The following is a 22,638-nucleotide window of genomic DNA, read 5'->3' as shown; positions in this document are numbered from 1 at the left end:
ACGGGAGATAAAACCTGGAAGGGATCTTCCTTCTTTTCCCTCATCCTTCATCCATCTCGGATTTTAGAGGAATCACTTCCTTCAGATCTTATACTTCTTTCCCTTCCACTGTATAAGCGACTGTCACTTTCATCTCTTCCATGTGCAGTGGCTTTTTAACTGGATTCCTTGCTGCTAATCTCTGCCCTCACCAAGCCTTTCTCATCCTTTGCTAGAATGATCTTTATAGGAAGTATATATGAATGGCTCACAAAATACTTAGATCAGTGTCATGGCTTCTCCTTATGTTATATAAAACCTTGTTCATCTGTTCCAGCCATCTCTTGCATATTTTATTTATTATTCCTTTCTGGTTGAGAGATAAAGTGAGCTAGGTCATCTAAAATGATGTATTCATTGATTTTATTTTCGCCTTCCTCCCTAATCATCATTATCTTGCCACCTGGTTGACATGACCAATTAGCATTTACTTAGGTATTTTTAGATTCAAAATCTCCAAATTCTCACCAGCTAAAGACAAATTATTGTGTTACCACATTCTTGTTGGCAGGAGAAAAACCTGTCTCAGATTAAGGATTTGCTCCATTTCATACTAAATAATCAATAGTAGATTCAACTTGTTTTAGTTTGTTTTGGCTACTTAAAGATAAGACTCAAAAAAAAGAAAGTAATAAACGCTAGGGCTTTCCTGGAATTATGAGACCAAGTTACATTATATGAAGAGATTCTATCTTTGCATTAGGTTAAATTGAAAAAAAAAAAAAAGCCATGAATATAACTAACTTGTCCTTTTCATTCACAACTGCAAATAAAACAGAACACTTAACTGGTGAATGTGTTTTACTCCGGACGTTTTAATAGTTCTTAGTATATAACATTAATATGTAAAGACCCTGAAGAGCCCATTAAGGCTCTGTACACAGACTGCATTTTAATAATGCAGAGACTGTGATGAAAGCCAATTTCTGCTGTTTAGGTAACATAAACAAACATAACTTCCAGAATGAGCTGAAGCTTACAAGCAAAAGAGGTTTAAAATGCACATGTCTTACAGATGGTGGAACTTAATATCATCCCCAAATGCACAGGAAAAAAAGAAAAAAGATGAAAAACATTTCCTCCAAGCCCAGGCTTCTTTCAAGTCTTTTGCTCAAAAGAGGATCCAAGGGTACTAATGAATAGTCAACTTGTATTTTCTTCTAATAATAAGTTCCATTTTTTTAAAACTATGAAGTAAAACAAACTTTCCCAATGTTTAGATTCTTTCAAAGACTAAAGAGGTCTTTCATTACCATTAGGATTGATGACACTTAAACATGCAAACACAACCTAGGGAGGTGGGGTGAAAAATAGTGCCATTTTGTCAATGCCAATTTCTAACCTCCAGTGAAGGGGAAGCATTCTGCAGGCGCTCCTCCTTAGATAAACAAAACTTTTGATATAAAGAAATATTATCTAGGGGTGGGGGGGGTGGGACCTGACAGTAGAACAACAGTAAAACATGATGCTCTGGGAGGCAGTCCCACAGGTTCAAGTTTGGGGACTTCCAGGAATGCACTGGGTATATACTTGCCTGTGATCCAGGGCTGACAGAGGCTGGGGGTAGATCACAGCATCAAGACCCTGTTGGGGATGCTGTCTCTCTGTCTCTCACTCTGGGAAAAAGTAAATACACTTCCAAAAAAGGAAGAAAATAAAAGAAATACTGTCTTCTTGGGCACATTTGTATTTCAAAGAGAGAGATTAAATAGAGATTATTTTTTTCATCTTTACATTGAACATCCTACAAGTTAAGACCTAGTCTTGCCATTCCTCATGCAAGCGGAAAGATGAAGGGGGTGGGGTGTCTGAGCTCTGTCATGCTTATCCACCGTAATTGCTAAAATAATTTTCCAGTTTAGTCTCTCTCTCTCTCCTGGAAAGGAGCCTGAGGCCATGAAAACCACTCACACATCACATGCCACTCCACAGTGATCCTCAGAGCAGATACCCTGGACTGGCATAATTTGCTTGACAGTCCTGGGGTAAGTCTGCCTAGTGACTGTAGCTGTCTTTTCCATTTTCAAATGTTATAATGCACTGTCCTTTGTGGAGATGGACAATGTTCCTGACCTACCATCAGTGATGGTGAATCAGAAATGAAAATGTGATGATCCAGCAGAGCTGAACTTGAGGGCTATGCAGAGAAGAAAAAAAGTCACAAAATGACAGGAACTCTTGAAAACCTTGCTCAACACTTGTAAAGTGCTACATTAGTCTTACTTTATGATTCTGAAAACTTGACCCCACCTGCCTCTTCACCTTCGGTCTCTCTGCTTTTAAAAAATATGTTGGCCTTATTTTTAAGGCCAGTTTTTGTCATTAGTAACAATTTCATATGTTGACTGGGACTCCATGTGTTTACACTGACAAAGAAACATTAAATAATAATCCTAGCCACACACCTTGAGAAGAATTAAGGAAGGTGTGCCAGCTTTCATTTTAAATTTTCTTGTTGTCAGTTTACCTCTCAGCCAATGCCAGGAGGGAATAAAAGCCATGATTGCTCTCTAGCTGCTCAATGGCATACATGAAATGAATAAAGGGCTTACATCTGGACTAACTGGCTCAACTTCTGCCTAGTTCGGCAGAGAAACAGGAAATAAATGATCAAGCTTTTTGTCCATTCTCCCATCAAATCCAAACCAGGTCGGGCTACCTAGATATGCAAATTCCACAGGAAATGGAGAATACCAAAGAAGAGAAAAAAGAAAGCTGGAAACAGGGAAGTATGAGTTTATTTCTAAAGAGGGGTAGTTAGGAAGTAGTATTAGCATTTCTTTAATAGTTTTTTCCAGCATCAAGAGGGAGAGAAATGGCAGCTGTCTCTCACCCCTGTAAAAAGTCCAGATTACAGGTCTATTTTCTCTGTGTGTATACCCATTGACAATGACCCTGATAGGTTTATGTTTTACTAGAGGTCTCGGAATTTAGAAATAACCAATCCTCACTCGACCTCAATAGTTCCATGAGTAAAAGGAAGGATGTCAATGTGTCATTTTAATCACCAGAATACAAAGGAATTTGTGAAACGATCCCACTTTGGTAGTAGGAACTATGTCTAATGGAAAAGTATGTCACATGTCAATTTGAAAAGAGAATGTTCCTGTGATGTGGATGCTTATCTCTAGTCTAAAACCTAGTGCTGATTTGTTGATTTTTCTTTTGTGAGCCGGGTCTAATTACAGTAATAGATCCACTTTGGTAGTCATTAAACTGTCATCACAAGGACAAAAATTACAATGGGGAAAAATTTAGCATTGTATAGTAAAGTGCGTATGTATTTCTTTTTTTTATTTTTTTAAGAGAGAATTTTACTATAGGGCATATGTGCTTGCTGGAGAGACAGAGAAAGACAGAGAGACAGAAGGCAAGAAATCACCCCCACAGGGAAGATGGCCACACTGTAATCCCTTCTCTTCCATTCTCCTCTCGGGATTCTGGGCATGCACGCACACTTACCTGGAGTGAGTTTTAAGCTGCCATGTCTGGGATTCAAACTGCGGTCAACTACATGGGAGTCCAATGACAAAACCATTATACCATCTGCTGATCCCAGTAAAGTACATATTTTAAAAGACTTGAATTAGTGTCTCTGCTATTGTCTAAAACCTTCATGTAATCCTGGAGAAGTCATCTAAGCTCTCTGGGCCTCTGCTGCCACTTCCCGCAATGAGAAAGCAGTGATCCACATGAGTGGGTGCCCATCTTTTCTCTTTTTTTTTTGGAGAGGTTTTCGATATAAGGCGCATGCACTCGTCAGACAGACAGAGACAGAGAGACAGAAAGCGAGAAAGCGAGAAAGCGAGAAATCACCCCCCAGAAGGGATGGCCATGCTGCAATCCCTTCTCCTCCATTCTCCTCTTGGAATCTTGGGCACACACACACACACATGCCCGGCGTGAGTTTTAAGCCACCAGGTCCAGGACGCACGGCCGACTACATGGGAGTCCAGCGACATAGCCATTACACTAACTGCTGGTCCCATGGGTGCTCATTTTATAGGATCATCAGGATAGAGTGAGAGGAGAGATGGACCTCAGAGCTGGAGCACTGGGGTTTGAACTCATTTTTTACCTCTTCAGACATCTTAGGCAAGGGAGTGAACCTCTTCATGGTTTAGATCTTCACTTACAAGATGAGAAAAATGGTAGAATTTGGTTTGTAGGATTACCTTAGACAATGTCTACATAGGATTTAAACCCAATGCTTGACACCTGGTACTTAAGTCATTTTACCTATTATACCTGTGACTATTGTTACCTTTATTTTGCTATCCATAATATGGTGGTGTTCAATAAATAATGGCTTTATTTCTCCCTTTAAATTCCCTTCCTGCTCCCCTTCTGAGAACTTTACATTTTAATGCTACATAAATATCATTAGATTATTTCAGCTTTCCCTTTAGGTAAATGTTTTACCTGTCTCACATTTACTTATGATGTCTGATGGTAGTAACAGTCTTAGGAAGTTAAGGCTTAATGAGGCCTTAGAGATTTTCTAATTATCTGCTACTCACAAAAAGATAAAGCATGTCAGTTCCAGAGTGTTTCATTCCTCTCAAGAAAATGTATGTATGTATGTACATGTGTGTAAATATATATATATATACACACATAAATACACATATATTCAAATTCTTAGAAGAAAATTTCTTTGTAATCATAGGAAATTCTTAATATCTTAAAAAAGATTTCTTTCATTGTATAGACTATTACTTCTCCAAAATATTCACAACCAGAAGTATTTCAGCTTTCAAATTTTTTTGAATTTTGGAATATCTACATGTATATAATAAGATATCTTGGGGATGAGATCCAAGTTTAAATGCAAAATTCATTTATGTTTCATATCTACTTCATACACAGAGCCTGAAGGCATTTTTATATAATATTTTTGTGTCACAGCATTTTCACTATGACCTGTCACATGGTATCATGTCAGTTCTCAAAAACTTTCATATTTGAGGGCATTTTGGATTTCAGATTTTTATATTAAAGATGTCAAACCTGTATATTTCTTATTTGTTCCACACAATTAAAAATGTTCCCTCAGTCCTTTTTATATGATTGGTATAGTGTGGTTTCAAAATAAAAATTTTTTAGCTTCCCCAGTGGTTTTTAGATGAAGGAAAACAGGGATATTTTATTAGAACATATTTTACTTTGAGTAGAATATCTACTTCATTGATTAGGAAAATAAAGACAGCAATTAAAGGGCTTCAGAGATATGACTCCCGAGTGGGAGGCAGGAGTCAGACTGGCTAATACAGCTTTCCCTGAAAGGCTTTCTATAATATTCATCCCTAGAAAGTTGCTCTCCTCTAATAAAACATCCACCTAATCTCTTCTAAGAAGGGCTTAGAAGCAGCTCAAGACCGTTCTACCCAAATGGTCATCTCAGTACCTGGTGAGGCCTCAGGGTGGAGAAGAAAGTGACTGGCCCTTTCCCTGTGATTTGGATTAAACTTCACTCTGCCTACTTAACACTAACACCTGATTTTCCTTGAGGGTTTACATAGATATTTTCTTTTTTGCTCCTAAGTGAGATATTGTAGAATATGTGGATTGTACTCATTGATCGACGAGCTGAGGCTCAGGCACAGCCTTATGATGCTTTATCAAGGTCACAGCTGTGGGCTGAATTTCAAGGCTCCCTCCAAGGGACCATTCCATAAGGTTACTTGGACCACAAGTTTCTCTCTGCTCTGGAGGCTCTAATATTGATATCAGCTAGTTTGCTTTTTCCTTAGTGGGGAATATGCCCAGAGCTTGCCCTAGAGTCCATAGTGAGAAAATGTAGCTATAAACACAGAAGTATGATCGGATGTATCTTGCAATAAAATTAAGGTAGGAACAATATTTTTCAAGAACTTAATCACTAAAACCTGTGCATACTTCATTTATGAAGGATAAACAGTTGTGAATTACAGAACTGGAAGATTCTATTTCTTTCTTTTTTTTTTTTTTTGGGGTTTTTTTTTTTTTTTTTTTTTGCTATAGGGAGCATGTGCTCGCCAGAAAGAGAGAGACAGGTAGAAAGCGAAAAACCACCTCCCAGGGGGGATGGCCATGCCACAACCCCTTCTCCTCCATTCTCCTCTTCAGATCTTGGGCACACACACACACATGTGCCCGGCGTGAGTTTAAGCCACTGGGTCTGGGACTCGAACCGCAGACTTGAACCACCATCGCCTACGTGGGAGTTCAGCAACAAAGCCATTACGCTAACTGCTAATCCCTATTTCTTTTCCTTCTCTTCTTCCTTTTTATATTGTTTTCTGGGAAACTTGTTGACCTCTCAGCAATGATGCAGTTGAGAACTCTCTACACCTTCTTCCTCAAGTTGTTCAGGCAAACACAATGTCTACTTGGAAAGAAACAAAAACAAAAGCTGTTCCTTCAGGGGACCAGAAGATGGTGTGGTGGTTAAGGCACTGGACACTCCCCCATGGTCGACAGTGGTTCAAGTCCTGGACTTAGTGACTTGCTTTCTCACTTTCTCTCTTTCTCTCTCTGTATCTCTCTCTGATCAAATTTAAAATAAATGAATAAGTAAAAATAAATAATTCTTTAAGAAAACTGTTCCTTTAAATAACTTGACTAATTTTTATTAATTCATTATATAGCACTGACCATTGTGGATTAAAAGTTTCAGTAAGTTGGAAGGCTAGAACACACAATTCATTCAGAATAATTGTAACATAGACTACATTTTTCATAGAACACTTTTCTTTGGCAATAAGTACGCCTCATTTAAAAACTGAAAATACAGCAAGAAGGTGTGTAGTGGTTAGGGCACTGGATCCAACATGACCAGCTGTGTGGTTTGAGTTCTGAATCTGGGCAGCTTGAGAATCACGCTATGTGTGTGTGCATGTCTGCCCAAAACCCTGAGAGAAAACTGGAAGAGAGGGATTGGGGCATGGCCATCCTCCCTGGAAAGTGATGTCTTGCTTTCTCTCTCTAGCAAGTACATTGCCCTATAGCAAAAACAAAACAAAACAAAACAAAATTCTGAGAATGAAATTATGACAATTGTGATCAATTCTCATGTCATCTTTACAATAGCAGAACCCCGTAGTAAATTCCACCCTATGAAAATGTTAATATTTCAGGGCCAGTAGAGGGTATAATGGTTATATCACTGGACTCCCACATAGTCGACCGTGATTCAAATTCTGGACCCAATAGCTTAAAATTTATGCTAGACACATGTGTGTATGGCCCAAAATCCCAAGAGAAGAATGGAGGAAAAGGAACTGTGGTGTGGTCATCCAACCAGAGTGGTTTCTCGCTCTCTGCCTCTTTGTCTCTCTCTCTCTGTCACTCCAGCAAGTCCACATGCCCTATAGAAAAAATCTCTCTTATAAAACAAGAAATAAAAAGAAAGTGGTCCTATTTAGTAATTAGAAAAAAAATATGGAAGCTGTGTATATCACAAGGTATTTGGATAATACTTTTTACAAAGAAGAATGCACTATAAACATTTCTTTGGAGTTATGTTCTATTATTTTATGGTCCAGATGGGCTGTTGCACTACGTTAATTATTAACAAGGTAAAAAATAAAACTCAAAGTATGTAAATTCTAATTGAAAGCTGTATAACTAAAGTGCTTATGGGAAGTATTTGGCAACTCTAATCATCAGACACTTTACTCCTCTGTGTCCTTCTGATTTTTTTAATAGCAGGTCCCAGTGGCTCCTCAAAAATATGTACAACCTTTTATCATGACTATCGTAAGTGAACACCGTGAATTTCATACTGGAATACTGTCTGTTATAACTTACCTGAGGACTCCAAAAGCCTTTGTTGTAAGCTTTATTTATTCAATCCACCATAGAAAGTTATTGTTAGAAGGGAAGGCAAAGGAAATAATACCATTCAATTAAGTTCCCCCCAATATTAATATTGCCTTCTATCATAATAAAAATGAATTACTTAATATTGGTGGGAATGTAAACCTGGTTTGAGACAAGAATATTTTTCTTGAAACTACAATAAACACTGAACACAATAGTAAATAGCCCTCAGAAATTATGAATTAAAAAGAATATTAAGGTACCTGAAAAGGACACTATTATATTAATTTTATTCTGTTTACTGAGCATTTTACTTTCCATTTAAGTACTTTTTCTTTAGCAAAAAGTACTAGCAACAAAGTTTTTCAATAAGTCACAGTGAATACATTTGATTAAATCTTTTATACTTCTGAAATATAATTTTAAACAAGAATTTTCATTAGGAATATTTTTCTTTTTTAAGGAATGTTTTTCTTATACTATTGAGTGAAAAAATACTTTCTCACTATACATATGTAAGACTTCAATGTGAATTCAACTTGTATGCATATAAACAAGAATGATTGCTTAAATATTTGAAAGCTCCCCCTAAATATTAGAGTAATTCTGAAAGTGAACAGGGACCCACATGCCAGGAAGGCAACTTTATCTTTGTGGTTATTAATAGGAGAATAACTTAACCCAGTTCTACCAAAAAGTCTGCTATCATCAGTATTTTTAAAGTTCCTACACCTTTCTATACCATCATTAACTAATCTTAGCTATAACTAGAGTAGCCAAGTAATTTATCATCCAAACCAAGAGAGTTTGGAGAATGAAAGAGGATGCTATTAATAGACACAGAGAAGTTTCAAACAAGCTTAGCTAATAATCACTTTAGTTTTAGTCACCTTCATTCATAATGTTTCTGTTGTCATTAGCTTAAAAGTGCACACGTGTAGTAGTCACCTTCTACAGAGTTCAATTTCCACGTCCAGGATACATAAATATAATAATGGGAAAGGGACTGATGGAAAGTAAAACGAGACACATTTTTCAGTTTAACCCTGATACAAGCAAAGCAATCAAAAAGGAAGAGAAGAATGAAAATACGATCAATTACTAGTGCAGAGGAAAAACTCAAAAAAAAAAAAATTCATACCACTCCTCTAATTACTTGCCTTGAGTTTGCCTTTACTTTCCTTTTAGCTCTTAGCCTACTAGTATAGATTAGTAACTTGGTTAGCTCAATAATTTGTTATTGTTTTTAAGCAGCTCTAACTTCAACTTAATGTGGCAGTCACACAAGTAAATCTTAGTAAACATTAGAGTAAAAAGTGGTTCATTCCACCAAGTTTCATTAATAAGCAATATTCAAAGCTATTGGAAAGAGTTCATTGCTTTCAAATTATGGTTATGCCAATTTAGTCATTATCAACTCATCATCATACACTTTATATACATACTTTTTTGTGTATTTTACAGCAAGGAAGAGACTCTTCACCACTACTGATTGCTAGTTTTCTTTGTGACTACCTATATCTAAGCCCCAATGATCTGGGTGTAAGCCACAGAAAATAATACCCTAACATATGAGTTGAGCCAGCAAATGGCAGTTGGCCCAAGGTTGACTCAGTTACTAAAACTACCTTGACTGCTGTAAGTCCATTAAAGCTGATGTTATTTTTGACATTAGTATTTTTGAAGCTAGTTTAGAAAAAGAGGATGCTCAATGCCAAGAAGTGCTTGGAAGTAGGACTCTCTGAAGAACAGTATCTCACACAACCCATGACACGAAGCCATTTTTTTAGGTGATATAGGTAAAATCTTAAGTTAGAAAATATGGTAAGTTTTATATAGCATAAAAGATGCCAATAAGAAATAGAAATATAATTTTTATCTTCATTTAATTTAATATTAATCATGTAAGAAAATTTATACTAAAAAATGAAAATTAACATTTAAAAATTTTAATAAAATCGGGACCAGCAATTGGCATAATGTCTATGTCACTGGACTCCCATGTAAACTGTGGTTCGAGTCCTGGACTCAGTGGTTTAAACTCGCACTGGGCACATGTGCGTGTGCCCAAGATCCTGAGAGAAAAATGGAGGAGAATGGATTGCAGCGTGGTCATGTCCCTTGGAGGGCGATTTCTCGCTTTCTGTCTCTCTGTCTCTCTCCATCTTTCTGGTGAGTGCATGCACCCTATAGCAAAAACCTCTTCAAATGATAATAATAATAACAATAATAAAATTTTAAAAATTAATAAAACCTAGGAACCAGCAGTTAGCGTAATTGCTATGTCACTGGACTCCCATATAGTCTACCGCAGTTTGCATCCCGGACCCGGTGGCTTAAAACTCACGCCGGGTGTGTGTGTGCGTGCCCAAGATCCCGAAAGGAGAATGGAGGAGAAGGGATTGTGGTGTGACCATCCTCCCTGGGGGTTGATTTCTTGCTTTCTGTCTCTATGTCTCTCTTTGTCTGGCGAGCGCACGCGCCCTATAGACAAAAATCTCAAAAAAAAATTTAATAAAACCTGAAATTAGGACAATTAAAAAAATTCTTTAGGTATCTGATCTTTTCATTACTACCGCCAAACTGAATTTGGCTTTCCTAAATGAAATGTTTTTCCTAAGTCTTCATAATTTAAGTGATCAAGCCCTTCTGGAGAATACTATGCCTTGTTCAACATTATGCCAACTTTCTTCCAATATTCATTCCTGGAAACCTTAAAGACAACATTTCTTATTTGTTCTGGCTGCTACAGCTTCATATATGACTTAGGTTCCACCAATTAGAATTGCAAAATTATGTCACATGGACAGAGACTTAGGGCCTCAGGCAAGCACTTGTGATGCTATGGGTTGTAGCAGAAGTTCAAGGTGTTGATGCTTCTTATGCAGAACAACAACAGCAGCTCCTTTAGCAGCCTAGTCTTGTGGTATGGCTTTAGGAGTAATATCCCAAAGTTCAAGCTAAAGGTTTTTAAGTCTTCCTAAATATCATAATATCATCATATTATTTATTACATAACACATCACTGAATGTATTCTAATAAATCTGTTTTTTAAGTTAAATTAGCTGATGTGGATTTTTGTCTACAGTTGAATCCCAACCAATATGTTATCCCTTAAATTTAAAAACACAAAATTACTCAATTACCAACCAACCAAGTAAAGAGAAAACCTACAGAAAGGGAGAAAATATCAGCTAATCATACATCAGATAAGGGGTTAATATAAAAAAACTAATGGCAAGAAAGCCATCCAATTTTTTAAATTGGCAAAAATCTGAATACACGTTTTTCCAAAGAAGACATACACACAGTCAATAGGTACATGGGAACATGCTCAAATCACTAATCCTAAGAGAAATGCAAATTAAAAGCATAATGAGATATCACCTCACTCCTGTTAAACTGGCTACTATAAGAAAGACAAAAGATAACAAGTATTGGCAAGGATGTGGAGAAAAGGGATTCCTTTTACACTGTAGTTGGAGTTAAAATTACTACAGTCATTATGGTAAACGATATGGAGGTTCCTCATAAAATTAGAAATAGAGCTATCATATGATCCAGTCATCCCATTACTGTGTATAAATCCAAAGAAAATAAGATTAGTATGTTAGTATGTTGAAGAGCCATCTGCACTCCTATGTTTATTGCAGCACTATTCAAAATAGTCAAGTATGGAGCCAACGAAATACCAATAATGGCTGGATGAATAAAGAAAACGTCATATACATACACAATGGAGTATTATTTAGACACTAAAAAAGAAGGAAATTCTATTACTTGTGAAAATACAGATCAACTGGAGAACACTGTGTTAGGAAAAATGAGGCAGGCACAGAGAGATAAATATCACACAATCTTAACATACTGAAATCTAAAAACGTTGATCTAATAGAAACAGAGAGTGCACTCTCAATCAGGCTGGAGTGGCCCGAAAGGAGAATGGAGGAGAAGGGATTGTGGTGTGACCATCCTCCCTGGGGGTTGATTTCTTGCTTTCTGTCTCTATGTCTCTCTTTGTCTGGCGAGCGCACGCGCCCTATAGACAAAAATCTCAAAAAAAAATTTAATAAAACCTGAAATTAGGACAATTAAAAAAATTCTTTAGGTATCTGATCTTTTCATTACTACCGCCAAACTGAATTTGGCTTTCCTAAATGAAATGTTTTTCCTAAGTCTTCATAATTTAAGTGATCAAGCCCTTCTGGAGAATACTATGCCTTGTTCAACATTATGCCAACTTTCTTCCAATATTCATTCCTGGAAACCTTAAAGACAACATTTCTTATTTGTTCTGGCTGCTACAGCTTCATATATGACTTAGGTTCCACCAATTAGAATTGCAAAATTATGTCACATGGACAGAGACTTAGGGCCTCAGGCAAGCACTTGTGATGCTATGGGTTGTAGCAGAAGTTCAAGGTGTTGATGCTTCTTATGCAGAACAACAACAGCAGCTCCTTTAGCAGCCTAGTCTTGTGGTATGGCTTTAGGAGTAATATCCCAAAGTTCAAGCTAAAGGTTTTTAAGTCTTCCTAAATATCATAATATCATCATATTATTTATTACATAACACATCACTGAATGTATTCTAATAAATCTGTTTTTTAAGTTAAATTAGCTGATGTGGATTTTTGTCTACAGTTGAATCCCAACCAATATGTTATCCCTTAAATTTAAAAACACAAAATTACTCAATTACCAACCAACCAAGTAAAGAGAAAACCTACAGAAAGGGAGAAAATATCAGCTAATCATACATCAGATAAGGGGTTAATATAAAAAAACTAATGGCAAGAAAGCCATCCAATTTTTTAAATTGGCAAAAATCTGAATACACGTTTTTCCAAAGAAGACATACACACAGTCAATAGGTACATGGGAACATGCTCAAATCACTAATCCTAAGAGAAATGCAAATTAAAAGCATAATGAGATATCACCTCACTCCTGTTAAACTGGCTACTATAAGAAAGACAAAAGATAACAAGTATTGGCAAGGATGTGGAGAAAAGGGATTCCTTTTACACTGTAGTTGGAGTTAAAATTACTACAGTCATTATGGTAAACGATATGGAGGTTCCTCATAAAATTAGAAATAGAGCTATCATATGATCCAGTCATCCCATTACTGTGTATAAATCCAAAGAAAATAAGATTAGTATGTTAGTATGTTGAAGAGCCATCTGCACTCCTATGTTTATTGCAGCACTATTCAAAATAGTCAAGTATGGAGCCAACGAAATACCAATAATGGCTGGATGAATAAAGAAAACGTCATATACATACACAATGGAGTATTATTTAGACACTAAAAAAGAAGGAAATTCTATTACTTGTGAAAATACAGATCAACTGGAGAACACTGTGTTAGGAAAAATGAGGCAGGCACAGAGAGATAAATATCACACAATCTTAACATACTGAAATCTAAAAACGTTGATCTAATAGAAACAGAGAGTGCACTCTCAATCAGGCTGGAGTGGCTGGGGGCTAAGTGGGTTGAAAAGATTTTGGTCAAAGCATATAAAGTCACAGTTAGATAGGAGAAATAAGTTCAAGCGCCATATCATATAGCATGTGACCACAGTTAATGAAATATTGCATTTTAGAAAAACATTAAGAGAGTGGATGTTAAGTGTTCTCACAGCAAAAATGACTAGCATGTGAGGTAATCCATATGATAATTAGCTAGATTTAGCCATTTCACAGTGTGCATATACCTCAAAACATCATGTTGTACATGACAAATACGTATAATTTTATGTCAATTAAAAAATTTGAAAAACAAAGCTCAAAATAAAAATGTAACAGGGAGCATAAATCTCTCCTAAGGGAGCGTTAGTCTTTGATCTTAGTCTATCACTTACCATTCTCCAGTATTTTATCTAATCCTTAGCATGCCATACAACTGCCTCTCTTATTTCTCTATACTTTTGTGGATTTTGAAGAAAATAAGATGATTCAAATTGGTATATTCCAGAATGTTGATTTGGTCTTTCTCCCATCTTTCACCCCCCTACTCCAGATATAATGCCTAAAATTATTAAAATAGGTCACACTGTTTCTCTCCACTTGGAAAATGAATTATATTCTGATGTGATGTAAGCTAGAGTGGGAAAATAAAATTTTACCAAGTGGACTTCTTAGTTGATGTAATACTGCGGGTTCAGGATGCTATATAGCGTTTCTATGCAACATAAATAATTCAGTGAATGACATTAATGGTTATTCAAGGAAGATAAGATATGAAGGACTTCCACAATGCTCTGTGTACAAATATGGCTCTGAAGAGGAGACTTGAAATCTACTTCACTCAGTATATATTGAGATGAATATAAAGTAGGAAAATGACTGGTGAATTTCTGGATCCCAGGATATACACATTTGCAACTTAGTGAAAATCATAGAATATCGCATTTAAATATCTATTTTCAGAGCAAGCATTGTGTAAACAGTTTTGAAGTGGGTGTATTTAAAAAAATCTCAAGAAATGCTTTGTTCTCCCTTCTAAATTGTCTGACCGAAATTTATTAGAATCTCTTAGTGGATCTAGTTAGTAATATCTGAACTAGATTTCTATTGCTGCATGACAGATTGCCAAAAAATTTAGTGGCTTAGAGCAACACCCATTAATTACCTCACACTTCTGTAGGTTTAGAAGTCTAAGCAAGCTTGACTGGATTCTTTACTTAGAGTCTCACCAACAGCACCCTTAATTACCTCACATGTCTGTAGGTCAGAAGTGTGAGTAGGGTTGACCGGATTCCTTGCTTTGAGTCAAACCAGGCTAAAGTCTAGGTGTTGAATGGTCTGAATCCATTTCCAGAGGCTCTCAGTTCTACACGCTGAAGTCTTGGTTCTGCCTTCTGGGTCATCTCTCCTTTTCCATGAACAGCAGTGTATGTTTGAAGTTGAGTAGTTTTATTAGTATGCTTCCTGCAGGTAGAATTTTGAACTCTAATAGCCTCCATTCACCTTGTGCTCTGTTTCTTTCAGTCCAAGTGCTGATGTAATTTTCTCAAAAATTTGTAGGTCTCGTAGTGATGGCACAGAGATGCTCTCCTAGATAAAGGCTACATCGATAAATCTTTTGTGATAACTCCTTCTCTATCTCTGTCTCCTGATTCGATGCTAAGGACAAAACTCTTCAAGATTGTTAGATGCCCTCTACTTTGAGATATGCTATTTGGCACATGCTTGGTGTCTTACAACCAAATACACCACCTTTTGATATTTTTTAAGTTCGCAGCAAAGAGCTCTACAATCATATCTTTGGCTTTCTCTCCATTACGTCATACTTTCAGAAGCAATCTCTTAATATCGGCATCTTTGTCATCTGAATAGGCTGAGAATTCCCCAAATTATCAAGTCCTATCTCCTTCTTGTTTAATAATTTGTCTCAATTTACTTCTCTCCTCTCGCATTTCACTCTAAACCACAAGAGGAAAAGCACCACATTTTTTTTTTTCCAGAGGTTCTTGCAATAGGGTGCTTGCACTCACCAGAGAGAGAGAAAGACAGAGACAGTAAGAGGAAAAGTAAGAAACACTCCCCAGGGGGATGGCCACTCTGCAACACCTCCCTCTCCATTCTCCTCTTGGGATCTTGGGCACACACACACACACACACACACACACACAGCAAAACAAATCAGATTTTGAACATTTCTCTTAGAAATTTTAGCTAAATATCTAGTTCATCTTTCACAAGTTATATTTTCCACATAACTGAGAAGACAATTCAACTAACATTATTGCCACTGTGTAGCAAGGATCTCCTCTTTTTTAGTTCCTAATAACATGTTCCCCACCTCCCACTGAATACTCACCAGTGTCTCTACTGTCCATATTTCTTCCAAGAGTCTGTTCAAAGCAACATACGATTTTTGTGTGATCCTTTTCCAAATTCGTACAGCTTTTACCCACTTCCTGATTCCAAGACAAGTCCTATATTTTAAATTATTTGTTATGGCAGCACCTCACTTCCAAGTACCTAATCTATCTCTTGAGAAAGGCCCTAATTCCCTTGGCTGGTGTTCTTTCAAAAGCAGCAAATCTGGTTTTATATTTTTATGGTGGTTTAGTGCACTATCTTATCTTATAAAGTACAGCAACACTTTATCACCTTTCAGAAAAAAGTCTATGACATATTTATTACTGTGTATTTACAGATAAAATGTACTACATTGGCACTGAAATTGAGATATAGGTTTCACTTAATTTGGTGTCACTGACTGAATATACAAAGTTCATTTGTTTCCCTTGGGTCTATTTCTCCCAAATAAGTGTGCTTATTCTTGAAATTATACTTTCATTAATTTTTCATGTTTCTTACATCTCTCTCTCTTGTGGTCACTCTGAGCTTATCATACAATTATTTATGCACAGATAACTTTGTTCCAATTATTCTATTGACACAGCCTATATCTTGAAAATCATCTTATTTGGTATTTTAATGGGACTTGGTAACATTCAACTTTTTATGCATATGACATAAAGTATGTGTTGTATTCATGTCTTATGATCACGACAGAAAGATTGATGATGTTGAGCCAAAGGGCTTCTTATATATCTTGGTTTGAATTTCAAATTCTAAATTGAAATTTCCCAATGTAAAACTTAGCACACACAAAACTCTGAAAAGATTAATTTGAGTTTGTACAGTATGAAAAAGTAAACTCATCTTCACTAGAGCTCAAGATTTAAAACTAGCAAAAAAAAAAAAAATTATGCTGTAGTTGCTGTAGTAACTGCAGTAACTGTTTCAAACTATACTTAGTAAAAGTGCCTCTGCATTAGATTTTTTGGGATGAAGATCTATTCAATAAATATGACATTTTGAGAATTCAAAAATAATATTAGTAAATCTTAAAATATTTTCAGACAGATACCTTAAAACACAACCAAATGTAAAATCCATTAAAATAAGTTTGTTTTCTTGATATGTCTATACTAGTCTCTTCTGCCATGCTTATTTATGGAGCTTTAGTGCAAGGACTTTATCATCTGCATTTTGCTCTACTGTGAGGAGAAATATCACCTTGGGCACGGTATGCACCATGCTTTTCCATGATTAATACTAATAGCTCTTATACTGTAGAATTTTCTTTATTCTACACTTTTGATATTATGGCATATGTTTATATTTATTTATTTATTTATTTGGTTTTACCATAGGGCATATGCACTGACCAGAGAGAGAGAGAGAGACAGAGAGAAAGAAAGTGAGAAATCACCTCCCGGGGGGATGGCCTGTCCACTCTAATCTCCTCTTGGGATTTTGAACACAAATGCACACATGCCCAGAGTAGTTTTCAAGCAGCCAGGTCCAGAATTCGAACCATGGTTCACCATGTAGGAGTTCAGCACCTTAACAACCATCATACCACCTGCTGATCCCATGGGATAGTTTTAATGTGCTTCAGTCTTACATGTCTAAAACATGTTAAGGAATTTTTTCAATGAGTAAATCATATGGTATATTTGAATATGTCAAAGATAAAGTCCGCTCACTACAATGTGTATATTTACACATATATAAAATATCTATATTCTAGTTTGCATTTATTTTAAAAATGTGTATGTATGAGGATGGAGTGGGAACATGCACACGATGCATCAAAAGCATGAATTATGTATATTATCACAGTTGAATTGGGATTCTGAAAATACTGTAAAGTTATAAAAAGTGCTATAACAAATTCTATGCTGTTAAGACTTTGTGTGAGTAACAACTTTTGAACATTTGACCTCTTCTAATACCTAAATGTTTGTCACTTTGAAAAATTAGCCTTAACATTAGTGTCATTTTTCTAAGAAAAGTTTACCAATTCTTATAGCTCAGAAACAATTTATTTTGAAATTGAAAGCATCTGTTGTATTCATGATTTTAATAACTAAGTGGGACAACTTTGTTATAAGCAACACATTTTATGTTAAATGTTTATATATTTCCAGTAAAAAAAGAAATGATCCCAAACTGAAGACACTTTTAAAAATTAATTACTTTTTATTTGCTGGAAGGTGCATGCATTCTCCAGAAAGACAGAGAGGTGGAGAGAGTAAGAAGGCAACCCCTACAATGGGGTAATAGCCACATCACAACCCTTTTTCCTTCATTTTTCCATCCTGTTGAGATTGAGGCAAGGATGCACACATGCCCTGTGTGTTTTTCAAGCCACCAGGGCTGGTGTTCTAACTGCAGTAGACTACATGGGATCTGATTCATTTAACCATTAGGCCTTGAGGTACACCTTTGAAGACACTCATTGTGAAGAATTGTAAAATGTGTTTAATCACATATAGGGAAAGCATATTATTTGACATAAAGTGGAAAATAAATTAGTAAAATTATATTTGAATAACTGTATTATTAATTGTATTATTGTTGTGTGTGTTTGCTTTATTTTTTAAGAATTATTTTATTGAACTTTATTTTATTTATTTACTTTAATTTGACCAGAGAAGGACAGAGTGAGAGAGAGAGAAAGTGAAAAGTAAACCGCGGGGTCCCCAACTAGAACCGTGGTTGGCCATGTGGTAATCCAGCGCCCTTAACCACCACACCACCTGCCAGCCCCATGTATGTATATGTTTTAACAGATAACAGAACACCTCGAAGGAATGGATAAGTACTACACTTGATCTTAGCCAAAAGGCTATGAAGCAATGTTAAGTATTTCTACTTTTCTAACACGTGGTATGTAAATGCATGCTGCCTCACTGTTGGTTACACTTGTATTTTCAACATACTTTCTTGATTTATCTGATTACTGACACAATTGTTTGTGATTCAAAAAATACCCACTGTTTGGATTTTTAAACTGGGTTCCAAGAGTGCTAAGGAATGTGCTTAAAAATATGCTGCTTGAGTTTCAGACCCAGATCTGACTCAGATTTTCTGATTAAACCTGTAAGTCATGGGTTTATACAATTGACTACTGTTTTTGCTTAGTGTCAAGGTCATGTAGATGGAAAGTATTTAAAATAGTGAAAATCGATGAGAACAAAGTACAAATTCCTGATAAATGTATACTGTATACTATCATGTTATAAGAAAAAATAAGTCAACATTTTGTTTTAACTACTTGCTAAATTTTCTCAGTCACAGCTGAATTAATAGGAAAACACTTGGAGGAATCCTTTAATATTTCCAAATAGGGGGCTGGCAGGTGGTGTGGTGGTTGTGACCTGGGACCCCACATGGCCAACCATGGTTTGAGTCTCAGACCTGGTGACTTGCTTCCTCACTTTCCCTTTCTCTTTCTCTTTCTCTTTGTCTCTCTCTGGCCAAATTCAAACAAAAATAAATAATAATAACAAAGTTAAATAAAAATTTAAAAGGATATTTCTGAATAGTTCCCCCAAACAATTTGGAAAATCGGAATACTTTCTTGTAATTTTATGTGGAACTATCTTCTGTTTATCACCATTAAAAATACTTTATGTTGGGACCAGCAGGTGGCATGGTGGTTGAGGTGTTGTAATCCTCACATGGCCAGCCATGGTTTGAGTCCTGGACCTGGTGTCTTGCTTTCTCACTCTCTCTCTCTCTTTCTTTCTCTCTCTGTCTTTCTCTGGCAAAAACTCATGTGAAAAATAATATTAACAATAATCATAATCATTCTTTAAAAAATACTTTATGTTATTTAAATGTTATGGCATTACATGTCAATATAGTGCTTTTCTGATAAATACACTAAATGACAAAAGCAGATTATAAGCATTTCTCAAATCACAAAACAAGTGAACCAGGAGTGACTAGATCAACAAAGGATTATGAAGAAGAGAAATGGAAGAGCGAAGCAGTCTTTGGGACATTCAAATACCATTTTGAAGACTGGAGGTAGCAAGTCTTGATGACTGAGTAAGAAGTAAATATAGTAGGCCAGCTCCCATAGCTTAGTGATGAATGGAGTTGGATCCCACATGACCCACCAAAGTTTAAATCCTGGTGACTTGAAAAACATGCCAGGAGCATGTGTGTGTATGATTCAAATCCTGACGGGATGGAGAAATGGAGAAGGGATTGTGGCATGACCGTGCCCATGGGATGTGTGGTAGTGTTTCCTCTCTCTTGGTCTCTGTCTCTCTCTGGAAGTCCCATCACATGGTGAGCACCAAGCAAAAGTTCCCAGAATTACAACACTTCTGGCAATTAAAAAAATAAAAATAATACATAAGATTTGGTGATTCAGGAAGAAATTCCTTTTAGACTGATAGAGAAACACTCTTCCACAGCCTCTTGAACTAAGGCAAAGTTCAAGGCTCAGGGCTGCCAGGGCTGGGCTCCTGTGTCCAGGTGGATTTCTCATGGTGTGTGGGCTGCTATTAACCGCTTCGAATATGCCATTATGAATATAAGGGAGACATACTGCAGTCACTAACTGGTATGTTTACCTCACATTTCTTGTGCCCCTGTTGGTTCATTAGTAAATCTAGGTCTTCATTTGTGCTAGTCTTCCAGCCCAGACTCCACCTGATGGTCCGACTCAGTGTAAGTCCAACCATCATTGCATAGTGAGTGCTTTCAAACATTAGGATTATATAGTAATAGATGTAATCTGATTTCTAGCAATAAGCTGAATAACTCGAGGACATTGAGAACTAAAGACATTACTTAAAGATGTGATATTCTTTAAAAAGTATTTCAATATGCAATTAAAGAAGGGGAATTAGCTTTTTAACTGAAACTACAAATGTATTGAGTTGTTGGAAAAGTCATAATGCATTTCGACATAGAAACAGAAAAACACGTCATTACTTTTCCGACAACCCAATAAATTGGGTGTTGACAAGTTTGACAAGAAAGTGTCAAGGTAACCAGAACAGATCTAATAATATTTTAATCAAGAATATCACATAGCTTCTTTGATCACTCCAAAGAAAAAAATACTTACTTGAATATGTAAATTCATGTAAATTATCATGTATCCATTCCTCTATCTTTGGGGTCAAATAATTTATCTCTCAAAACTCTGCACAGGTATACTCCTTGATATTGAGAAAATAAAGTAATTCACTCATTGCTGGTTCTGCAGAAGGGCATAGACATTTAAATTGCTTGACAGAGTTAAACTCTCTTGATTTCTTATTTTGCATGATGCTGTTTGTTTACCCATTTGTTTACATTGTGAGCACCTTGAAGGCAAGAACCAACCCTGTATTTCCTTTTTTCTTTTTCCTTCCATTACAGAAACCATCACATGGTGAACACCTAACAAAAGTTCCCAGAATTACATCACTCTAGCAGAAAGGCCTACATTCCATTTTGGAAAAACATCTCCAACTCCCACCTCCCTACATAATAGCAGCTTTCAGACTCCCACTGGAGAAGAAAATGGTGAAGTGCGGCTGAGTTTCTCAAAAGTTTAAAAAAAACATCTGTGGATAGACAAAAAGACAAAGTGAAGTGACATTATAAACACATAAGCCATTTCATTCTTGGATAAATGATGGCATATAACCCACTTGGGTATCCCAGTCAGCATCATTTTCTTTAGCTATGAAAGAAAAAAAAATGCACATTCTTATAAACATTTGAAATGCATTAGAGACCTTGGTTATATTTCTTTAGCAACATTTAGAAGCTGCATTTAAGTTTGGGCATGCTGCTGGCTCATTTGATAGCTTTGCTGAGAAAGTTGTAAGGGTTTTGAACTGGATAAAGCAAGAAAAGATTTTGAAGTTCACAGAGAAAATTCTGAAAATATCTCAAAGCAATAATAAAATATTCATTTATGTATAAATCTCTTAGTTATAATCTAGGATTTTCACTTTTTGCCTTATGGAACTGGATAACAGGTATAGAATGAACAATTTTTCTGACTTTTAATATAATAGCAACTAGGATATAAAGTTTCTAAATATAAGTATGGTTTTGCAGTTATGTGTTGTTGATTCTATATTTTTAGTTTCGTAGCTCTGGCAATATGTACAAAATAGAACCTCATATAAAAAGCTGATTTTGCCTTATGTCGAAATGATTTCAAGACTCATTCGCAACTCACATTTATCTCTTGAATTTACAGTTATATCCCATTACAAACATTATGGGGTCACTAGCTGCAAGATCCCTTAAAAGAATCAACAGAGCTAGCAATATTACTACATTAAAATGTTATGATTCAAAGAAAAAAGTTTTAAAGCATTTTTCCCAAATGTGTCATTCAAATAATTTGGTTTGCAATAATCATAATTTTAAAGAGGTTTTTGCCTCAGAGCATATGCACTTGTCTGGGAGTGACAGACAGAGACAGTGAGAGGGAAAGTGAGAAATCACCCCACAGCGGGGATGGCCACACTGCAATCCCTTCTCCTCCATTCTCTTCTGGGGACTTTGAATATGCACACACACACGCACCTAGCATGAGTATGAAGCCACTGGGTCAGGGCCTTGAACCACGGTTGGCCATGTGAGAGTCCAACGATTTAACCACTATGCCATCTGCTGGTCCCAGTAATAATTATTTTTATTAACTGTTTCTCTTGATAAAGCTATGATTTGCTGTAACTTTTACTATGACAAGCTTTGAAGAATCAACAACAAAGAGATTTCAGATGAAAAGAATTCCATTTTTACTACATAGTGACTAACCTGTAATTCTTAATCACATTGATAGATAGTGTACATAAAACCTATAGCATCAAATAAAGTTAAATGCTTTTTTGCTGTAGGTTCTAAAAAAGAAGGCATATGAGAACAGTACACTATATCAGGTTTTCAAAGATATGTATGCCATAGTCAGAACAGTCCACTGACAAAATGTATAACTAGGATCAGACTATTTTTAA

At 36.1% G+C, this 22,638-nt stretch overlaps 1 protein-coding gene across 3 annotated transcripts in view; it reads right to left on the bottom strand.

Annotated features, from left to right (window-relative positions):
• Positions 1–22,638, bottom strand: part of ZNF385B (zinc finger protein 385B) — a 366,382-nt gene that overhangs the window by 170,164 nt on the left and 173,580 nt on the right. The gene's annotated exons all lie outside the window — the stretch shown is intronic.

The sequence above is a fragment of the Tupaia chinensis genome, unplaced genomic scaffold (genome assembly GCF_000334495.1).
Source record: "Tupaia chinensis unplaced genomic scaffold, TupChi_1.0 Scaffold000322_1, whole genome shotgun sequence".
In the NCBI taxonomy this organism is placed as follows: Eukaryota; Metazoa; Chordata; class Mammalia; order Scandentia; family Tupaiidae; genus Tupaia; species Tupaia belangeri.
Note: the sequence above shows the minus strand (reverse complement) of the source record. Positions and strands in the feature narration are given on the sequence as shown.